This window comes from Cynocephalus volans, chromosome 7, assembly GCF_027409185.1.
Source record: "Cynocephalus volans isolate mCynVol1 chromosome 7, mCynVol1.pri, whole genome shotgun sequence".
NCBI classification, from domain to species: Eukaryota; Metazoa; Chordata; class Mammalia; order Dermoptera; family Cynocephalidae; genus Cynocephalus; species Cynocephalus volans.
This window is the reverse complement of record NC_084466.1, coordinates 914,497-922,376: the sequence shown is the minus strand read 5'-3', so window position 1 is coordinate 922,376 and position 7,880 is coordinate 914,497.

The following is a 7,880-nucleotide window of genomic DNA, read 5'->3' as shown; positions in this document are numbered from 1 at the left end:
AGTTTAGGGGCCAGGAAGGTCACAGGGCGTGCAAACCTGGAGGTGGGGCACGGAGGATGGAAGCAGCTGCTCAGGACCAGCATCCAGTGACAGGGGCCTGGAGGCCACATGTGTCTGGATGATGAGGTGTAGAGGGCAGAGGTGCAGGGTGAGGTGCCACGTGGACGGCCTCAGCAGGACTGCCCTCCCCTCAAATGTCCAAATCCTAACCTCGGTACCTGTGAACGTGTGCCCCATAGATCCTAATTTGGAAGTAGGCTCTTTGTAGAGGTAGTCTGGGTAACAGGAGTGGGATAGGCCTAAATCCAATAACCAGAGTCCTTGTAAGAGGAGGGATCTTGGACATACAACAGGAAGAGAGCTGTGCAAAGACAGAGCAGAGGCTGCTGTGAGGCCCCTGTGAGGCCTCAGGGAGGGGGCATCAGAGCACCTGCCCCAGCGCCGGGAGGGGCAGGACAGACCCTGCAGCCTCCGGAGGGTGGGAGCACAGCGGTGCTGGTGCCTAGGTTTCTGACTTCTGGCCTCCAGACCTGGGAGAGAATAAGTTTCTGTTGGGCTGAACACCTGGCTTGTGGTAGTTTGTTATGGCAGCCTCAGGACACTCCTACAGGCCTGTCGTACGATGCTCAGGAGTTAGGACTTTCTCCTCCAGGGTAAAGCTCATCTTTCTCCTGTGGAAAACAGAGATTTGGTCCTTGCTTCCAGCATAGCCCTGGGATGGGGACAGTGTGTCGGGGCTTCCAGGAACAGCAAAGCAACACAGGGCAAATGCTGGGACATGCTGTGACGTGTCATGACACACTATAACACGCTGTAACATGGCGTGACACAGGGATGGATTATGCATTCCCTCCAGGCTCAGCCAGGTGAGGCCTGGATGGACATGGGGATGTTCCTGGTCACTGAACACAGCTGTAGAGCTGTCACCAGGGGCACACGCTTACCCGACAACCTGTCAGTCCAAGTCACCGAACCCTCCTGAGACTGAGCCAGGACCTGCCCTGAAAGCAGACTGAACATGCTTCTTTGCAGTCGTGCCCGTTGGTGACCCTGATGTCTTGTCATCCCCTCCCTCAGCAGTCCATAACACCCCTGCTGTGTCGATGCTGTACCCCTGCCCTACATTCTCCTCAGGGCAGTGCTCCACATGGACTGACTCCAGTCCTGGTGGAGCAAGGCAGACACACAAGAGCAGCCTCAGTCTCAGGAAAAGGTGAGGCTTGGTCATCACAACTTGGTCCCTGGTCACCAGCAGCTCAGCACAGGTTCACCCAGTGCCAGGGAGCAGCCCAAGGAGGCTGATGACGCCTCAGCCATGTCCACAGATCCTCCCAATAGACTGTGGACCCAACGCACAGACCCATTGACCTTCCCCACAGAATATAGACACAACCCACAGACCCATAGACCCTCCCCACCGACCATAGATCCTTCCCGAAGACCTGTAGACCCTCCGCATAAGCACGTAGACCCTCCCCATAGACCATGGACCCAACCCACAGATCACAGACTCAAAGACCCTCCCCATAAGCACATAGACCCTCCTCAGAGACAATAGACCCAACCTGCTGATCCCATGGGCCATAGTCCCACCCCAAAGACCCAGAGACCCTCTCCATAGACCATAGACTCAACCCATAGACCCAGAGACCTTGCCCATAGACTTACACCCTCAGCACAGACCACAGACCCAACCCCCAGACCCATAGGCCCTCCCTGCAGATCATAGACCCTACCCACAGTCCTATAGATCCTTCCCATAGACCACTGACACCCACCCCAGACTCAGATACCCTCCCCACAGACCATAGATCCTCCCCACAAATATATAGACCCTCTCCCTAAGGACATAGACCCTCTCAATAGACCATGGATCCAACCAACAGATCAAAGACTCAACTGACAGACCCACAGACCCTCCCTGTAGACTATAGATCCAATCTACAGACCCATAGACCCTCCCCAAAGACCATAGACTTATACACTCTCTACCCACAGACCATAGACCCAACCCATAGACCACAGAGCTTCCCCACAAGTACATAGACCCTCCCCAAAGACCATAGACCTTCCGTACAGACCCTCCCGTTAGTTCTATAAACCTTCCTCATAGACTCATATACTTTTCTTATAGACCCTCCCCAGATCTGCTCCATAACCTGACTCCTTCCCCTCTCTGGCTAACTTTGTTCTCTAATAAAAGCAGCTCTGTGGTACTGAGCACTTAGCAGGTGTGGGTACTATCCTGAAGGTTCACATGGATGACCTCATTTAGTTTTGCTAAGACTCCTGCAAGTCGGAGATACTATAGTCTGTTTTGCAGATGGGTAAACTCAAGTGTGGTGATGCTGAAAACATGTAAATTCTGTCACATGCATTAGCTTATGGCATCCTCACAACCACCTGGAAGGCCACCCCAAGGTGCAGCTTCTGCTTTGTTCCACCAGGCAGGGATGGTTTAGAAAAAACTATACCCAATGGCAGAACACCAAGAAATAAGTCTCCCTGAATACAGTTCCACAAGTGTGTGCATGTGGACAGGTAGATAGATGGATGGTGAGTAGGTGATTGACGGATGATAGACAGATGATACAGAGATAGATAGAAACAGAGGGGTAGGTAGGTAGACCCTGGCCTTACCACGCTGAAAAAGCCTGGTCTGAGATAGGTGATTGGTAGATGATGGGGCAGAGAGGTAGAGCCACTGGGCTGTAGGGGGAGGGGCCGTGGAGCAGGTGGGCTGTAGGAGGAGGGGCCGTGGAGCAGGTGGGATGGAGGGGGAGAGACCGTGGAGCAGGTGGGTGCAGGATGAGGGGCCGTGGGGCAGGTGGGTGTAGGGGGAGGGGCCGTGGAGCAGGTGGATGTAGGGGGAGGGGCCGTGGAGCAGGTGGGTGCAGGGGTAGGGGCCGTGGAGCAGGTGGGTGCAGGATGAGGGGCCGTGGAGCAGGTGGGTGCAGGATGAGGGGCCGTGGAGCAGGTGGGTGCAGGGGGAGGGGCCGTGGAGCAGGTGGATGTAGGGGGAGGGGCCGTGGAGCAGGTGGGTGCAGGATGAGGGGCTGTGGAGTAGGTGGGGTGGAGTGGGAGGGGCCGTGGAGCAGGTGGGTGCAGGATGAGGGGCCGTGGAGCAGGTGGGTGCAGGGGGAGGGGCCGTGGAGCAGGTGGGTGCAGAGCTGGGCCTGGTGAGGGGGGGTCTGGCTGTGAGGGTGAAAGTGTGGGTCCTCATCTGAAGATGGGGTGGGGGACATGTGGGCAGACAGGTCAGCTAACCCTGGGAGCAGGTAAGGACTGGTTGGAAGTCTTCACTGGTCTGCAGCCTCCAGTGGGCGTGGGAGGGAGGGGCCCACACCCAATGCTCACACTGCCTGAGACTCTCACGCAGTGCCGTTTTGGTGAGAATATCTTATTTGTGGGTTTAAAAAAGCACGTACTTCCATTACTGGCTGACCTGCAGAGCACCTTTGGGATCCTGGATCCTTTAAGACCTGCCAGACCTCTGCTTGTGGCCAGTGCCAGGCAAGGGATTCTCATTTTGTTCCTGCATTTTGTAATGAAATGAGAGTTTTAAAAAAATAGCTATTAGCAAGCAGAGACACTTCATAGGGCCACGTTTCCACTCGGCTTTCCTTACGTTAGGTGGTTGGTCTTTGCCGACTGGTCGCTGCTCGTGTGGATGGCTGTGCAGCCTCCTGGCACCACTCCTCCATTCTGGATGCTCGTGGAAGCGTCTAAGCTGGTGTAGGGTCCGGGTCCGGGCCGCACTCCGTCCCGGGCACACCCGCAGACTTCCCGTTGCTCACATCCGTCGTCTCTCAGCCGCGTGTAAATGTCAAAAGTGCCTTTTCGTCTCCAGTCTGGTCAGATCTGTAGCTTTTGGCTCTTTGTGCGGCTCGTATGGAGGGAGGCCTGCTGAGTGGGTAGAGGAACTGTTCGTCCACGCACCCCGAGACTCAGAGGCAGTGGTCAGATCACACACGCAGGGGCTGGCCATGGGGCAGAGGAGGGGACGGAGCCCCCGCTACCAGCCCTGCCACGTGGGGGAGCTCATTAGTTTACTAGTCAGGTGCAGTGTAGAAAGAGTGACAGGGAGCGGGCGGGGAAGGCTGACTCCAGGCGCGCTGGCAAACGGACCTGAATTCTCTGCTGGTTCCGTGTGAGCCTTTTGTTTGGAGGTTTGGTTTTTCGTCACCGCCACGGTGGGGGTTAAACCATGCAGGACCATTTTAGATGAGGGAAATGATGAACTGTGCCCCAGGCTCTGCCTGCTGTTGGATTCTGGCCCAGTTTTCCAGCCTCCCTGTGTGGTCTCCTCCCCCACACTGTGTTTTGAGCTCAGACAAGGTGAGACTCAGTATCAAGTGAGAATGTCTCTCTTAAATGTCACTGGTAATTTTCTTTTCTTAAAGGCTGAACTCTGAGTTGTTTGTTTTTCAGGCTGTACCAAAATGTCAAGTGGCCTCTAGGCTGTGCCCCGCATTGTTACCAACAGCCTTAGTCCGGCCCCACAGTGAGGTCTGGTTCCATCGCGGATTTGTTTTCCCACATCCCAGTGGGACAGATCTTCAGCTCTTTGCCCCCCTCGTTCTGGGTGCCCCAAGTCCTGCCCACGTCGAGCTGACCAGGAGCCTGGCCCGAGGCGGCTTCGTTGCTGGGGTTTGCTGATGCGGGTCATTTCCCCGGCTCCTTGTCGGACTTCTCATCTGTCAAAGGAAGTTGTGAGACGGGACAGTCCTGAGTCTCCCTTCATGTCAGGACATCGAAGGAAAAAATGCACATCAAATAAAGCAGGAGAGCGGCGTGAGGGGAGATCAGAGGCCGAACAAGTACGGAGCCAGGCGGGCAGTGCGAGGGATGAGGCAAGTGTGTCGCGGGCGGGGCGGAGGTGCAGAGCCTCAGCCCAACGTAGAAATGCACAGGCCCCGGGGCCAGATCGGCTGGCTTTGAAAAGAAAAGCCAGAAGCCTGGATTTCCATATGCAATCTTGTGATTTTTAATGTTGGCAACATTCTTTGCTTTTTCCTTTTTAATCCTGAGTAGGGCAAACCACCAGTTTGCTACTTTCGAGCTAAAAACTGTTCTCTGGATTTTTAAAACTAAGATTTTACTTTGTATACAGTTGTCCCTTGGTATCCATGGGAAACTGGTTTCAGGACCCCCCGCAGATACCAAAATCCATGGGTGCTCAAGTCCCTGGTATAAAACGGTGTAGCGTTTGCATATGACCGACACACATCCTCTGGATACTTTAAATCATCTCTAGGTTACTCATAGCATCTAATACAGTGTAAATGACACATAAATGAGTTGTTACACTGTATTGTTTAGGGAATAATGGCGAGAAAAAAGCCTGTGCACGCTCAGTACAGATGCAATTTTTTTTCTGAATATTTTTGATCTGAGATTGGTTGAATCCACAGATGCGGAACCCGTGGATATGGAGGGCTGACTGTATTTATATGGAAAATGCCCCCTAAAAAGAAAAAAGTGCCTATAACTTCACAGCCAAAAAAGCATATAAAAGAAGAAGTAAAAATAACTCTAAGGTCCCCTTGGGTTCTCTGGTTTGGCTGAAGTGGTTATCAAGGGGGATGGTACAAACTAAAGTTGAAATGGTCATCGGAGGCTGGACTGAGCTGGGCTCAATGGATGGAATTTGGATGAAATAACAGTGAGAGCTATTACAGCGGTGGCCCTTGGGTGGAAGATGGCTTTGGGGACACCTCACTTCATTCTCACGCTGCTTATCACTCTATCGTGGGGTTTCACCAACCTGTGTCCTGCCATCAATCATTGCAGCCGTGAGTGCAGACACTGGTGCTAAGCATGTGCCCTGGGACGCGTCCTGGAAGCGGCATTGCTGGGTGGTGGGGTGCAATTATTCAACCTAGTGAGATCATGCCAAATTATTTCCAAAAGTGGTTGTCTCCATTTTCACCCCTGCTGGCACTGTGTGAGAGATGCTGTTGATATGCAGACTTTCCAATAGTTGCTATTGTCAGACTTCTTAAGTTTGGCATGGTAAATGGGTATAAAATAATTTTTAGTTGTGACTCGATTTGCATTTCTCTGACACGAACGAGACTAAGAATCTCTCCATATGTGTATTCACAACACTGACACTGCCCATCCGTGAACACTGCCCGTCCGTCCATTCGTTTAGGTCTTTAGCTTTCAGTTATGTTTTGTAGTATTCTTTGAAGTCATACACATTTTTCATTAGATTTATTCTTAGTATTTCATATTTTTTATCTATTGCAAAATGGCATATTTGGTATTTTTTTGTTTGTTTCTTACCATTTACTGCGGAATTGTACACATTTAGAAAGGTGCAAATATACAAGTTTACAGCTTAATGAACTTTCACTAGACACACCTAGACCCAGACCAAGAAGCACAACCCTGCCAGCACCCCAAGGACCCCCTGTGTTCTCTTCCATCAACTTCCACCCCACAACAAGTGACCTCTATCCTGACTGGACTAGTTTTGCTTGTTTGGTACTTTATAATAATGGATTCACACAAAATGTAGCCTTTTGTGTCATGCTACTTTTGCTCAAAACAGGATTTGTGAGGAATTTGACCCCATTACGGCTGCAGTTGTAGACAGTTCATTCCATTGTGTGACTCCATCAGAATTTCTCCATCTTTTCTACTGTTGGGGAGCATTTGGACAGGCTCCAGATTTGGGCTGTTATACATAGTGCTGCCTATAAACATTCCAGAAGTCGTCTTTTGATAGACATATGTACCTATTTCTCTTGGATATGTTCTGGGGAGTAGAATTGCTGGATCATAGAGTAGATATATGTTTGACTTCTTTAGGAAATGCCAGTCAGTTTTCCTAAGAGAGCCTAACATTTTGCATTCCTGCCAGCACTTTGTGACAATTCCAGTTGTGCCATGTTCTTAGTCAACACTTGCTACTGTCAACCCCTCACCTTTTAGCCATTCTGGTGGGTGTGAAACAGTATCACCTTGTGGCTTTAATTTTGCATTTTACTGATTACTAGAGAGGCTAAGAACATTCTCACATGCTTCTTAGCCATTTTGATATCTTATTCAATATAGATCAAGTCTTGACAATTTTATAACTGAACTCTTTTTATTTTATTTATTATTAATTTGTAGTTTTTTTTATACATTCTGGATATGAGTTCTTTGTTAGATATATGTGTTGTGAATATTTCCCTCAGCCTGTTTGTGTTTTTTAAACTTGCTTTTGATAAGCAAGAATTTTAAATTTTGATAAATTCCAATTTATGTGTTTTTTTCTTCTTTAGTGCTTTGTCCCATTTTTGTCTTATTTTAAAAATCCTTAACCAGCTGGCCAGTTATCTCAGTCGGTTAGAGCGCAGCCTTGTAACACCAAGGTCACAGGTTCAGATCCCCATACTGGCCAGCCACCAAGAAAAAAAAAAAAAGGCAACAAAAAATCCTTACCTATCTCAAGGAACTGTTTTCCTCAAGAAAATCTAATCTAATTTAATTTAACTTAATTTGGGAGTTTGATGTGAGATAGAGATTAAAGTTCTTTTTTTTTTCCCCATATGGAAATCCAGCTGATCCAGGACTATTTATTGAAAAGACTTTCCCCTCACCATTAAATGGCATTGATGCCTTTGTTGAAAATCAAGTAAATATAAATGTATGGGTTTATGTTGGGATTTTTTATTCTGTCTCATTGATCTGTTTGTCTATCTTTATGCTGTCACTGCACTGTCCTAATATGGCATTGAAATCTGGATGTGTAAATCTTTCAACATTATCATTCTTTGTTAAGTTGTCTTGTAATCATTAGGTCTGCTGGTATTCTATGTAAGTTTTATAATCAGATTGTCACTGGAAAATCCCAAACTACTTAGGATTAAACAGCACACTTCTAA